The 15591-nt window shown below is 44.3% G+C and overlaps 1 long non-coding RNA gene across 2 annotated transcripts in view; it reads right to left on the bottom strand.

Moving 5' to 3' along the window:
- Positions 1–329: 329 nt before the first annotated feature.
- LOC128139444 (uncharacterized) overlaps positions 330–15591 on the bottom strand; it is a 63131-nt gene continuing 47869 nt past the window's right edge. For both annotated transcript variants that reach the window (XR_008234390.1, XR_008234389.1), the window contains exons 4-5: positions 1589–1698; positions 330–558 (exon numbers count right to left, since the gene is read on the bottom strand). This is a non-coding gene — a long non-coding RNA (uncharacterized LOC128139444). The remainder of the gene's footprint in view (positions 559–1588; positions 1699–15591) is intronic.

Below are 15591 nucleotides of genomic sequence, written 5' to 3'. Positions count from 1 at the left end.
GCAGAGAACAAATGAAACCAAATTCTTTCCTCAATGTACTTTAACTTGCATTTGGATTTTAAGAGAAGAAACTGTTTCTAGTTTTGTTTACCTCGCCTGCTTCAGCTCTTTTGTGTATAGTTCTAATGAAGTTCTGGGGGCAGGACGAACCCCCCCGAAGAACACTGCGTTTCTGTCCCTGCCAGTCAGTTGCTCCAAGGACTGAAAACACAACATTATGTTTTCTTGTTGGCAATTTGAGAAGCTTTGCTATCTGCTGTTTATGTTTAATGCCTGTTTAAAAGCATCTTTTCCAACACACCACTGACCAGTCCCGAAAGCTTTTCGCATTGTTCTGAAGGGGTTTGTTTATTCTGTTTTAATCTATGGGTAGCTAATACTGTCTCGATCTCAGGTTTGCTCTTTATTGAACTAGGTGACTCATCTGTCATGGCTACTTCTATTCCCGTCTGTCCATTTCTTCAGCCTGTTTTTCTGGGTTTGCCTGCAGTTTGTTCTTGGCTGCCTTCAGGCAGATGTTCTTCATTTCAGCTCCTCTTTTCAGTCTCGTAACTAAGCCTAAAGTGAGAACGCAAAAGAAACCAAATACTCCAGGAACGTGATGACAAACAAAGCTTTCTTAGAGGTGAACCTATTTAATCAGTCAAGGAGATTCGATGCTACCACGGAACACAGGAAATACTTGAGACTTACAAAGTTTTATTATGATAAAAACTTTAGGCTGATGGGGTTTTGTATTAAGTTCTTTTATGAATATTTAGGAAAACAGATTTTTCACTGTACAGCCCTGAGACTTTGTTATGGCTTGCACCAGACATCCTGTGCCTGGAGCTAATAAATAGCTGCAATATCAAAATTTAAAAGGCAATACTGTGGATTCCTATGGGAGTCCTCCTTTCCAAAAGCCCTTCATGCTACTGAAATGCCTTTACCCCACTAAAATAAGTTTCATCAGAAGTGGCTTGATGCAGATTCCCTATACTATCTCATTGCTGTATTAGTTTATGGGACAGGGAACCCACAGCACACACGAGGCACCTCTAAATAATCTGTTCAAGAAATGACAATTAGTAATTGGTTTTGCTTATCTGAATCAAATCCACTTCTGTGCATTGAATATGGCTCTTTCAGAGAACCTCTTTTGCTTTGTGGAAACACTTTTTGAGAAAAGCATTCTCTTTTTATGGTGCAGTTACAAGGGGTTTTTTTTATCATGGCTCTCTTTTATTATTATGAAAATAAACATTTGCGTGAAAACAGGATTTTTATTCTTTGAGAATTATTCATAAGACCACCATTTTTTTTGCATTCATTTAATAATTTTCATCTTTGAAGAGCAATAAAACATGTTAGTTACTACTAACTAGTTACTATCTACCATAATACTACAGCAAAAATTAATTCTTTTTCCATGAACATCATAAAGGTGTATGAGACATTGCAGTAGACTGTCATGAAGAATACTATTTTCACATACATGTTTATGATAATTTACATGGGAGATAAACGGGTGCCAGGAGTAGAGCTTTCACACAACTGTTTCTAATAAAAATGGGGAAAAAACAGCACAGCACAAAAACTTACTGACCTTTGCTGCTTGCAGAGTCCTGTTGCTTCCTGCAGTCCTGCTTTGGAGTCTTAATGTCATGTGTAAGTGAATCCAGGATGCAGGCATATGACTACTGCTTGTAGAAGATACTAAAGAAAAAAAAAAAACCAAACCAATACATTTTATTTGACTAGCATACTTGTTCTCATTTTCTTGCACGAGTTGGTGCAGCCATTGCAAAACTGCCACAAAGAAAGAAGCATTGTTAGAAATTAATTTTCTATGAGAATAAAACATATTGCTAGTTTTTAGTGATCAAAATAACATTATGAAAATGCCTCCATCTTTGATGTTTTTGTGCCTAATGAAGCTTCAGACACTTAACATTAATTTACAGAGGCATAATACTGCAATCAAAGCTACCGTCCTTTTAATCTTCACTTTCTCGTAATGAAGGTCTTGAACTCAGTTTTTAATTTTCAAGTCCAGTCTTTTCTTTTTATCAATACAGACTAACTGCTGCCAAAGATGTAAGGGGAAGTACAGGCCATCTCATATGTCCTCATTATGATGTTTCCTATCACTCAACACAGGCATAATTTAATCACCTGAAAAAAAAAAAACCCCGACTAAACAACTTTAAACAGTTATTACTGCTGGAAATCCACATGAAAAATGGATCGTATGTCATAATGTGATGTTTTCTTTACATTTCTCAGTACATCCTCTATGTAAGAGGCAAACATTTCATCAGCCATGCTCTTTCCTTTTTCTTTACTAAGGCAGGATTTCCATTTGAAGAAGGATTTCCACATGATTTAAAGGATCTTTTGGACTTTTCAAATGATCCCTCAAAAGCTTGCCAAACTCCACATCCACAGTCTAGTTCCAGAGGTATCAAGGAGGATCTTCTAGTTAGTTTTTCTTCCCCAAAATGCTTCTGTGTGCTTGAAAAACTAAAATCCTTTCTATATAAACCCCCTACTTCTTCATGTACTGGCCCTCTGAAATTTTGGAGCACTGAAATGTCTGTTTCTGAACGTTTTTATGGTCATGTAAATTAATCTTCTCGGCCTACCTCTGGCCAGTGTACCTCCTCTAGAAAGTCTTCTGCTGTTGCTGGTTTGCAAAGGGAGTTTGCCTGCCAAGTTTGCAATTCATGGCCAAGTCACCAAGTGGTGCTTTCCGGCTGTTTAAGCTGCGGGACACTTTCCAGCGAGCAGGTCCGAAGGCACACGCTGACCCTGCCTAAATCCTTACCCAGCCGAAGCCTGGGAATGCCTCCGCTCCCCCCAGCCTCCACCCGAAGGCAGCCTGGGCTCCCGGGCCAGACCACGGTCCCTCGGCACACCAGCAGCACCCCAACGCAGGCGGTGGGTCCTCCCACGGAACGCTCCTGCTGCCTCCATCAGACACAGCTGAAGCTTACGCAGACGGATGAAGGAGGAATGCTGTAAAAACAGCTTTTCGTGGCAAACGCGGTTTCTGCGAAATCTGGATGTTCCACAGAAAACTTATTTTTTAATGAGAAACACTGAAACGTGATGATTCACTTTATCATGAACGTAAAAGTGTTCTTTGCTGCATACTGAACTCTAACTATGGCTTCAGGAGCCTTGTGATCTAGAAGTTCTTACCCCCCTTTGCCTCCTAGAAAGCTTCCTGGCCAGACCCTATTTCCCACGATTTACTGGAGACACCCCTTACTAGCATGAAGAACGGCATTTCTTTATCAGATCGCAGGCTTCATCTGACGAGTTTTTCATTCTGTCCCTCTTTCCCCCCCTTACTAGAACACATCCCGGAGGTGGACGACTGGGGCACCCAGGGCTGACACCCATTCAGCTTCTACAGAGCCTTCAGGCACTGTTGGGACTTTTTGAGAGCCGTGAGTTGCAGCTCGCTGTACTTTCCCCGTGGTGAATCCACCGCATCGCCTGAGCACCCTGTCAGCTTTAGAGCACCTCAGTGCTGCCTTGCCAGAAAGACTGGATATAAAATAGAAAGCACGCCACACATTTTCTTGTGCCTTCAGGCCACAGCACACCGTACAGGTCAGCCACCCATCTGGAAGTCCTGGGTCCACGGACAGGTAACGGCCACGCAGTTCCCCTTTAATGAACCCAAGACCCAACAGCCACAGAAAGCCAGCAGAATATTTTAACCCGAGGTTGCAGTCCGGAGATGAAGAATATCGCTGACGGGCAGAGCCCACTGGCCAAAGATTTTTTTACCGCTTAGGAGGATTAACAGAGAGAACGGTGTTAAATTCAACTCCTTTCAGCGGTTAGTCAAACTAATCATTAATTCATTAATATCCACTTATCTTCTGGATGGGTGACTCGCATCCGTGGCTGAAGCGCCACATATTTCAGTCTGACTCATTACTCTTTAAGCTCGGAATTGTTCTGTCTCTCATTGTTTTCAGCTATGCTGCTAGTCTTTGCTTACTCCCATTAATAGCTTTGCCATGGCCTCACGTCTCCCCCCAGCACCCTCCCAGTGTCTGTGGGCATAAGCCAACATTTGCTGTCTGAGGCAGGCTGGAAGATTTACTGCCTCATCCACGAAAGAGGAATCCTCGCTCCTCCAGAAAAGCCAGTCACAGCTTTATCACTCCTCGCTGCTGAGCATACGCTCCAGCTGATCTAAAAACGCCTTGGAAGGTGCTTGAGAACCGGAGCTGCTGGCAAGGCAAAGAAGTGGCAGTCACTCCCTGCCCCCTCCAAGAATTCACATTCTGCAAGGGGGATTTTCCTCTCATTTAAGCCTGAAAACATTCCTGAGAGGAACAGTTTGTCCTCAAGTTGGCATAATGTTGCACTAAACATTTGCCACTTACTGTTCTGCAAGCTGTTAAGCTTCCTGTGAAAGCAGTACGATACCACAGAAGCACTCTTTTGTAAACAGTCCTACATCATTTTATTAAAGTACTGTGGCAATACGTATCTGGGTACAAAACAAGGGGAAGTTGCATCAGTATGTGGGCTGCAAATGGGGCAAGGGGAACTATTATCCTAAATTAACACAGAAAAACAAATTATATTCAACCAGGAAGCCTTTTACAAGGAACAGCATGTAGAAAGAAAAAAACACAACTCTAATGCTAAGCGTAGGATATACAGACAGAAAGAGAGGAAGGGTGTGATTTGAGAGTAGTCCTGACGTGCGATTGCAATGGGAAATAAGGAGAAAAAGAAAAACAATGAAAAGTTTCAGTAGGTTCTGGAAAAGGCACAGAAATAAAGGAGAAATGCACTTCTTACAAAGATTCTGGACAAGATTCCAAGTGAGCAAGAAGTCCCTTCTTTCCTCACTGTACAAGGACACCAGCACCACACTGGGCAGCACGGAGCCCTTGTTTGGCTAAGGTCCTTGCTATTCCCTTCCTTACTGAACTGTAGAGCTTATTTGCAGTCTTGAACCATAACTCTTATTTACTATGCACTTTACAAGCCCCCTACTGCTAACAATCTAATTACAACACAAGAATTAACAGATAAACGCAGATGAACATCACTCAGTGGATCTCAGTGGTCCTTTCTAGTCTAGCATCCCCAACGAAAGAGGAAAGCACCCTGAAACTGAATTGTTCACCTTAGGAGACATCAGTTGAAGAACATCTGCACCCTAACTGCCAACGACTGCACCCTAACTGCTGACAGTTTTTGCAAGTTTCTGATTTTCTGAGCGGATCTCAGGAAACATAGCAGAATGACAGTCACGTACTTGTCTGTACCTCTGCAAAAAGTGATCAGGCTGAACCTGCTCCAGAGGTGGCAAGTAAGCAACTTGTGGGAATAAACCAGTTAAAGCACTACACTACTTTACAGAAGATTAAACACACCCAGAACTTCTCTCTGACACCGAAACCGGCCAGACCAGAATGTCCCATGCCTGCCCTGCTGACCACTCGTTCTCTCCAAAGCATGGGAGCTGCTTCCAAACTGCCTACAGGGAATAACCTCTGTTCTGTACCAACTCCCACGTAGTGCCCAAGAACTGCTGGGAGAAGTCCGAGCTGATCCGGCCCGACCAGGGACCACGTTAATGACCCAGCACTGCAGATGACTGAGTTTGTTACTCTGGAAGATTTAGCATAAGAGACACCACCTGTGGCACTAACCTCAAGGCAGTCGTGAGCAAGAATTAACTGGAGGAGAACAACAGTGCTTTCAAGAACTTACAGCAAAAGCATATTAACCGGACTGCATGTCTGTATGCACCAGAGGCAGAAAACAGATCAATACTCCAGAAAGGAAGCTCCTAGAGGAGCTGTTGTTCAGCAGAACACTGCTTGGAAGGGCAAACTCAGGACTGTAAGCACACAATTTTCTTTTGTCTGTTCCTCCTGCAAGGCAATGGGTTTGTTGAGTGCTGCAGAGGGGAAGGCTGACGAGGAAGACAAGGGCATCCCTATTTACAGACAGACAACATTGCACCAAAAGTGCCTGACTTACATAAGCGATTTGTCCTCCTGTTTGTGTAAGCAATCCAGCCAGACCACAAATACCTTCCTGAGTGCTCAGGTGAAAAGCGGTTGCAAGTCACTGTTCTGAGAAAATGCTCTGAAACGCAGAGCCCAAGGCTGTGACACCAACCGAAGACCTCTGCGTACCAGCACTGGAGGCCGGTGAGTCATGGCATGTGTGAAACAGCAGCATTTGAGAAGCCCTTCCTAACCAAGTCCAGTAAAATTTATTGCTCTGCATTTGCAATTAACTCAGATTAAATTGACATAATAGGGAGCATCTGACTCGTAGCCTTTTTGTAAGTGTGGGTTTGAATCTCATTTATAAAATAAAGGCATTTTCTGCTTCTGAACCAACATCAGCAGGCACTACTTGTTTCTAAATGCAGTAATGCTGCATTTCACACAGTAAAGGAGCCAGGCCCTAGTTTGTTAGCACTTGTTCTGTGTCTGGGCTGAGAAACTAATCGATACCGTCAAATCCTGCCCCAAATGAACTTTTGTGCAAACTTGTGTCTTACAGCAACAGACCGAGTCACATCCTGCCTTAAGCCACAACTGGGTTCATGTTGCTGTAACAGAGACCAGAGTTCGGCCCCCCTCGCCCTTCCTTTTTTTCAGATAAACACACCAGCTCCAATTCTGATCTCCCGGACTGTCCGATAAACCCAAACCCACTCGTCCTACGCCAGGGGACCTGCTCCGGGGTGGCAGCTGGCTGGGGCTGTGCTGCACAGCGCAGGCAGGGGCAGGGGTGGGAGCAGGAGCAAAAACAGGAGCAGGGACAGGGACGGAGCAGGGGCGGGAGTGGGAACAAGAACAGGAGTGGGAGCAGGGGTGGGAGTGGGAGTGGCAGTAGGAGCAGGGGCAGGAGCAGGGACAGGAGCAGGAGTGGGAGCAGGAGCAAAAACGGGAGCAGGAGCAAAAACAGGAGCAGGGACAGGGACGGAGCAGGGGCGGGAGTGGGAACAAGAACAGGAGTGGGAGCAGGGGTGGGAGTGGGAGTAGGAGCAGGGGCAGGAGCAGGGACAGGAGTGGGAGCAGGAGCAAAAACGGGAGCAGGAGCAAAAACAGGAGCAGGGACAGGGACGGAGCAGGGGTGGGAGTGGGAACAAGAACAGGAGTGGGAGCAGGGGTGGGAGTGGGAGTAGGAGCAGGGGCAAGAGCAGGAGCAGGAGCAGGGGCAGGGGCAGGAGCAGGGGCAGGAACAGGGGCAGGAGGAGGGACAGGAGTGGGAGCAGGAGCAGGGACAGGAGCAGGAGCAGGAGCAGGAGCAGGGACAGGAGCAGGAGCAGGAGCAGGAGCAGGAGCAGGAGCAGGGACAGGATCAGGATCAGGAGCAGGATCAGGAGCAGGATCAGGAGCAGGGGCAGGAGCAGGAGCAGGAGCAGGAGCAGGGACAGGAGCAGGAGCAGGAGCAGGATCAGGAGCAGGGACAGGAGCAGGAGCAGGATCAGGAGCAGGGACAGGAGCAGGAGCAGCATCGGCAGCCGGAGGCGGGCGTCGCCAGGCAACGAGCGTAACCATGGGTACCGCATCCCTAGGGACCGGCCGAGTCCCGGGATCAGCCGTTCGCCTGGAAAACCCGCTCTGAAAAGCCCGAAGGGGAGCAGGACCGAGCGCACCACCCTAGCAGGGTGTCCCGGCACCGATCCGGGGTGCAGTCACACCGGCGTCCTCCCGGGGACACGGCCGGACCCCCGGGGGGCTTCGGGGGGCTGCGGCGGCCGGCTTCCCAACCCCGGGGGCTGCAGCGCTGGGGGCACAACCCGCCCTTGGGCCAGCGGTCGAAGGGTTGTAACCGCTCCCTCGGGAAAATACCCCGGAGAAGCTTTAAACGCCCCAGGAAAAGCAGCGGAGTTCCTTTGCGTATACATTTTCATATAAAGTGGCGCTTCCTTCCCCAGAAAGGCGGCGTTGGTGTTCGGCTGGTACGTACGATTGTGTGTCCATTAATATCGAAGTTGGCAGCAACCGCACGCCCACGCTGGTGGTCTCACACTGGTCATCTTATACTTGCTGGAGATTCCCAAGAAGCAAGGGCGGCTCAGGGAGAGCAGCGTCCCCGAGGCCCGAATCGAGCCGCAGCAGCAGGGACAAAGCGCAGCCAGGGTCACCGGCACCTTCCCTCCAGCACCTGCAGGAATGCAATGGTGTGGAATACACTCGTGTGATTTTAACAAAGCCAGAAACTTCCAAAATCCTCTGCAGTCCGTGGCCGCTACACCCCAGAGCAAAATTGCCTCCCAGTTCCAAGCCTGGGAACCCATTCAACCCCACACTTATGTGTCTCCTTGCACGCATCGCCTGAGATACCAGTATTACCAGTCTCCTTCCTACCACTTCTTTCACCTAATGCTAAAGAATTGAGTCAATAAAATCAGTCTGTAGTTAGCACGGCCGTTCGCAGGAGCATGGATTTGTCCTTGCACAAGGGGTATACTCAAAGAAGTGATTAGCTCAGTCACTCCTTATAGGGGCTTGTAAACAAATTCTTGATTCCTGGGTGTTTGGGGGATGCTAATTAGAATTAGAGTTTACAGCAACTCCTTACTTCATCAGAAGAAACTGTAAAAACATATCAGGGAGCTCAGCTGGTAATTAAAAAGTAATCTTTCTTATCATCTGTGGTACGTTGGCTACTTTAAACATGAATGTAAATCAATAAGCAAATGAAGTAAAGATAATACGGATGCTATATATAACCTATCTTGCCTTGATTAAACCAGTTTACTTTGTTTACCATTGGAATGAGGCAGCCCCTGCAACCTACTTTAATCTACTTATTCACCTTCTTTATTAAAATCGTGCTTTTCAGCTGTGATCACTAAGGCAAATAATACACAGTGTGAGCAAAAAGCTTATGAAAATCTGTATAAACTATTTTGATCAGTCTTAACCGAAAGATGAATTGGGCTTCAAACAATGAGCCTTTTTTTTCTAAGAAGCCTTTTAGGAAATCCCACTGCAAATATTCTGAAGCTTAAAGAGTAGTTACTGAGGCTACCATTTGCATGCTAGCAACATTAAATTTGATTTACTGTGCATTGCAGAAAAACAGAGGAGAAAGGAGAAAAAATTTGTCTGACTCAGTCGTACATTTGCAATGCTGACACAGTCATAAACCGCACTTTGATCAAACTTGTGGTTGGGCTTCAGTGATGTTGGCTTCTTTGGACATAAGCATTTGGAAAGAGCTGCATAATTGGACAGATTTTGCTTCCTGAAGCCTAAATGTATACGCACTTCTATACAGTTTCCTTGCAGACACTCTGACACATAGTTGCACAGTTAGCAGAGATTCTGATACAGCAACCAGGAAAAAGCTTTTTCGCAATCAGAATGTGAAGAAGGAACAAAGTGGTTTAAGCTCTAGCAGTGAGGGGTTTCTTTGTAAATGATGTATCACGGAAAAAGAAAAGTCTTAGACTAGATAATTAGAATTAATATATCTTATACTAAGGTGACAGCCATCTAGAAACAACCCAAAGAAAGACTGGAACAAGATACACTATAATGACTGCTTATTATCAAAACCTATTTGATTTAGAAGCTGGGCTGCAAATCTCATAACAAATTTATTTTCACATGACTGCCCAGACTTTCTGCTTTAGACTGGCTCAGAAATGCCTTGGCCTTTCTCACAGTGTTACTGCATTTCTGCTCCCAAACCCAGCCAAAAGCAGAGGCACATCAGACTGCAAAAAAAGAAGGAATAAATTGTTTACTAAGTAAAACAATTATCTTCCTGAACATCGAAGCTAATAAAGCTTGGTTTCCTATAAATTTGTGCCTTGTACTTGACTGACTTTGGCCAGATGTGAGCACTGGAAGCACTGCTTTTCACAAACTGTGCTGTCCAAATGGTGTTTTTCATTCCAGGCTCCAGGCTTGTTTTTCATGCACATTCTAATGGAGCATAAATTTCTACTGCAGGCTTTAATTAACAGACTTCCTGTCCTCTAACTGTTCATCTATTTGCATAAAACTTGGAGCTTAATTATTTTTGAGATCTCTACCATTTTGCCAAAAGTAGTAGAAAACAGACAGGACTTTCTGGTTATTAGGGAGGATTCAGAAAATCACCATATATACAGAGTAACCTCAGTATGTGCAATTGTATAAACCTCGTTTCTGTTTGACAAAAAAAAAAAAACCTAAAAAAATAAAATTTAAAAAATGTGGATTCCAAGATTGGTTTGACTGCATTAAACTGAAGGTTGCTACATTAGCCTGGGTCTGCACTGTAAAAGATTCAGATCTGGATTTAAAATGTGAGGGTTCTTGGATCTTAGGGCCTGGAGCTGCCCATAGGACTCTACTACATTTTTATTTAAATCTGGCTTTGACTTCTTTGGGCCATTATCATCTGGGAAGTTTCTGAAGACAGAGCCTTGGTTCAGATCCCCCGGTGACTGCTATTAATCTTTTCATATCTAAACAATCTCTTAAAGGACGGGAAGCTTCTTTCTCCCATTTTCTCTTCATTATTACTCTGTTCACTGAAGTGTTGGAGCTGGATCCGAATGCTAAGGAGGAGCACCTCTGAGCTTGCTAATGAGGACAAACACAACGTGAGTGTTTTTGCAAAATCTTAACAACATTGACTAACTTTAGAAGAATTTTCTGAGGTGATAAAATCAGTTCTTTATACAAAGGGGTGCTGAACTTTCCCAGAGAAAAGTTTGTGTATGTGGTTCTCGTACAACACTGCAATATTTATCTTTGAATGCAGTGTTAGAGCGTACAGTTCATACAATGTGATCTAGTACGAGTGCTTTTACATTTCAAACAGCATTAAATGGATCATCTCTCACCGTTACTGAGCTTGTGGCTGAGAAGAAAATAGATTTCTCCCCAAGAGAATGCCTGCAATTGTCTGTTAGTTTTGATTTTTCTTAATAATTTATTTCACCACTTAATGTCCTTCAATTTAATAGGCCCGTATCTGTAATAAACTGCTTTTTTAACATCCGTCTTCACAACTTTTTCCCCATGGGCTTCAATGAAGTCCAACAATATTACACATCGTTTGTGAAGTACGACGGTTCACGGACAAATTCAAGGGGACTAGAGCCACAGTGGCCGAAATCCATCCCACTTACCTACAGTCTGGATTTTGGGGCTGGATGTGCCTGGACCAGCAGTGACCTCTCCTGCTGCTGCCATTCCCTCGCCCGCGCCCACTGTTACAGCTGCTGGGCTGGAACGGGACCCTCGGGCCCTTGTCTGTACCCAGTTTGTCCGCAATTTGGTGCCTCCAAGTGCGCACTACCCTGAGAGGGTAAACCAGAGGGCACGTACGCCTACAGCCTTTTTGAGACAGCGTTTCTCATTCTGGTTCCTGAGCTGAGCTCTGCCTGCGCACTGCCAATTTAAGAGAGATAGGATAAAAAGCACAAACAGTATTGGGAACAGACATTTCCCCACTCCCCGTGAGTTTTTCTCTTCCTGGCTCCATGAATTTTCTGCAGTCTCTTCTGCACCGTGGTCCACCTTCACCTGCCCCGTAGATGATGAGGTGCTCCCCAGAGACTGAGCCAAGGAAGGTGTCGTTTCAGCATCTCCCAGAACATGGGCGATGGCCAAGGTCTTGCATTGCCTGGGCAAGTGCTCTAATTCCCAGGCTGTTGAGCAAAGGTAGGTATTCCTTCAGAGGGAACTCGGGACCGGGGAACCCCAAGGGGATGTGCTTGCCTGCTGTGAGTCTCCCCATGCCAGAGATTCAGCCATTGAACAAAGCGTAGAGTTGGTGACCAGGCTGTGGTCAGTGTTCATCTTGCTGAAAATACTCTTCTAAATCTTTGGAAACCTCCACCTTTTCTTCAGAGGTCAAAAGCGACTCTGGCTCTCAAAACACTGCGGAAAATTGCCAGAGATTTGCTCCTCGGTGACAGGCCTGCAATAGTGGCAAAGTAACAACCACCCATCTAAGATATTTAGAAGCAGTAAGATATGGTAACAAATCAATAGAGTGGTTTTTTCTGCCCATTGGAAAATATTCTATAACACAAATCAATCCTCAATTAGACTACAGAAAAAAAAAAAACCCTTACAAAAAAATGTGTCTGCTTTGTTAGGCTCATTTGAGATTGATTAGAGTATTGTAGCTTGGTTTTGGGGGAGCATAATTTGTGTAGGTTGCTGGCCTTGGCAGGAACGTGTATGGCACCTTGTAAGAGTGCCGTCTGACTTACTTAGCTCTGATGTGATCTTTTGTTTCAATGTGAAATGCCAAACAAAACCAATAACTGAGTAAAAGATAGACCCCTTACACCTGATATTTTTGCTAATTCACTGCATTTAGCTAACTTTCTGAAATTCTTTTTCTGTGTGTAATTCTCTTGGAGCTTCTAAAGTCACTAAAAATAATACAACCTCATCATCACAAATACTATCTACCCATGGCAGTGCATGCCATCTTTCACATCTGTAGGATTGTACACTAAATTGTTGTGTGGTATCTTCCATGAACAGAAAGTGCTAAAGCAACTTAACTGAAGGAAGAATTTTTAAGAGATGATAAATCAGATTAAATTTTCATTGGTATTTCAGTGAAACGTATGGAAGATTTTATATCTGTCCTGATAGTTTATACTTTATAAACCTGAGTAGCACACAACAGAGACAAGCAAATAGTCCACTTTTGTATACAAAAGTGTGTAACTGATATGTATTTATACATATCAAAGATTCAGATACACATAAGGAGAAAGGAGGTAAAAAAACTGCCAGTTCTCCCAATCTAGCCACGTTCAGTTAGAAGACAGGCTCATAGATTTCACTTCAGAGATAATATTGAGAAATCTGGAGAAGGAGCAATTGGTAGTTGAAATTTATTTTAATCAAATTGCAAGATAATTATTGTTCGATACTCCACTTTGATATAGCTTATTTTCTGCTTGGCACATCTGTTAAGCTGTGTTTCAGAACCGTTCTCAGAGAGAATCTGAAAGCGCAGATTACTCATCACCACCTAATTTGCTAATGCCCACAATCGAGTACATTTGTACTCCACTATATTTGCACCACACCTGAAACAAACGTAACAGGGCTCAGGTCACAAAGTACACAAAAGCGAAAAGGTAGCATTACAAAGCTAACAAATTAGGCAAGGGTGAACTTCTGTTTAGGTGGCCGAAAACATTGGCAGTCCCAGGTTGGTTGTTCCCGTCTGTCTGGCAATCCCTGATTTACTGCAGGCAAGGGTGTCTGGGCTGGTCCGCCCTCTTGTATCACCACTGTCACCGACTATCTCCTCCATCTTGCCTGAAAGTAGATTAGAAAAGGAATGCACAAGCCTTTTGGCAGCCAAGTCACAAACAACTAGGTGGTACCTTTGGGGCCCTTAATGGCTTCAGGTGAGACCGGTAGATTCAGAAGGGGTGTCTGCCTGTAGCCTGTTTGATGCCTTTTATTTAATTTACATTCCTCTTCCAAAGAGTCTGAGTTTTCCGCAGGCAAAAGATTTGTATTGGAATGTGTTTTGATTACCTTTCTGAGGTCGGTAAAGAAAATATTCTTTAGCTAAACAATCATCTCCCTTTGCTGTAAGCTTTCTAAAGATTTTCTTCTTGTTTTATTAAGGCAAATAGGAGCACACATGGTCATATTCATGGGCTGTGAGAGAACGTAGTACAAGAAGCTTCCCTTCCAGGAATGAAACAGTGGTGCAACGCTGGGGTATCATTTTCTAAGCCACCTGCACACACATGCCCCCATCCAGGCACAAAGACAGAGAGCACTCCAGAAACTCCAGGGTTTACAGTAGAACAAAGCAGCCAGCATTACTGATGCAGAGACTGATTAGCAAAAAGCAAACCAAAATGCTAAAGAAACACCACTGGTTCTGGAGGTCAAAGAAATTACTTTAGAGCAGCTTTCCTCATCGTTCAGACCTGAATATTGAGTTGCTCGTAAATGCTTCTGCCATAGCCACATCCTTGGACAGCATACACTGAACGCTGCAGCAAACACTACTCTTAGCTTATTTTATTACTATTTCTATTACTATTTCCTTTCAGCTGGAAACATGTTTTTTTCATCTAATGTTTCAACATGACAGTATTAAAAAGTTGCACTTAAGCATTCTGTAAATAAAAAAACGCTTTTTTTTTTTTTTTTGCTAGCCCCCTCTTTTTTCCTTTTTTTCTTTCTTCTTTTTAAACCAGCAGAAGACTATTATCTGGCTGCAAAGCTGCTTTTTTATTTTGCAATTCTGGCGAAAATTTCCCCTTGAAATGACCGGTTGTAGCTACAAAGCGAGATGAAACCCACGCTCAGGCACAGCCACCGCGGGAAGGCGAGCCGGGAGCCAGGGGTGAGCCCAGCAGCGGTGGGAGCAGAGCAGCAGCAGCAGGGCACAGCCCTGGGGGGCTGCTGGCAGGGTGCCCTCAACGGCCACAGCAAGAGATGAACCAGGTCCAGGGTCCATCCCCTGCAGCACAGGTCTGGGGTCTGCCCAGGAGACAGGCACTCCTCCACCAACGCTCAGGCTCCAGGGCAAACGAAGGACGGGGAGCCCCGGGGCGGAGGGCGGGGGTCCCGGGGGAGGCCGATCAAGGCCATTAAGGCCAATCTGTAATGCATGTTACAAGTCCTTCTTTACTGCAGCTTTCCTACAAGAAAAAAAACCATTCTGTCCAAGGGTTATACCAGTATCGGTGGTATCAAAACCATTTTGTACAAGTCTGACAGTAGAAAGTTTTATCCGATGTTACATTTCTTTTATCTACCTTGAAAACCTTCCAAAAGACTATGTCTTTGTACAAGATATATTCCAACACTGGACAACATTTCTTATCTTGCCATGTATTAAATTATTATTATTTATCCCTTATAAGGGTTTCAGTTAAGCTCTGTGTTGCGGGTGCTGTACAGGTATAAAATAGAACGCCAGTTTCTACCCCAGCAGACGTTAGTTTGTGCCCACAGTAAGCTTAGCTCAAGGCACTACAATAAATATAAGTAGTAGAAAAAAATGGAAAAGGAAAGACAAAGGAAGTTAGACTGCATGTTAACAAAAGGCAGCAAAATGCATCTGCATCATTTTGGTTTAATTCTTCAGTTGGAAATCACACCTAATTATCAGAAATCCCCTTTGGCTGTTTATCTCAAGTAATATTTCTGGAATACTGTTTCAGCTCAGTGTAAAATTCAACCCACATAATTATTGTTTTATTTCTTTGCCATCAAACATTTTCTAGTAATAAGAATTCCTGGCACTGAATTTAAAACAAAAATGTTTTTCTTAATTGCCCTAGGATCAGACCTAGCATTACCCAACATGCCCTCTGCTTACTGGCTAAGGCAGTGTCTTATAATAATGGGAAATCCATACAGATCTGCTATTTCTGAAGAGAAGCAGCCAAGGAATGTGAGAGGTACAGCAGATATTCTGCTCTTCTGAGACAAGCTCGGAACACAGCTATCTCTGAGATACTTCCTCTTAAATTCTACAGATCTGTGAATTTGGGGAATGAAATATGTATTAGCCACAAAGCTTTAACATGTACAGAAATTATTGAATAAAATAAACACTGCAATGTCTAGCTTAAGTATCTGGTCACCA

This window comes from Harpia harpyja, chromosome 3 (genome assembly GCF_026419915.1).
Source record: "Harpia harpyja isolate bHarHar1 chromosome 3, bHarHar1 primary haplotype, whole genome shotgun sequence".
Lineage (NCBI taxonomy): Eukaryota > Metazoa > Chordata > Aves > Accipitriformes > Accipitridae > Harpia > Harpia harpyja.
Note: the sequence above shows the minus strand (reverse complement) of the source record. Positions and strands in the feature narration are given on the sequence as shown.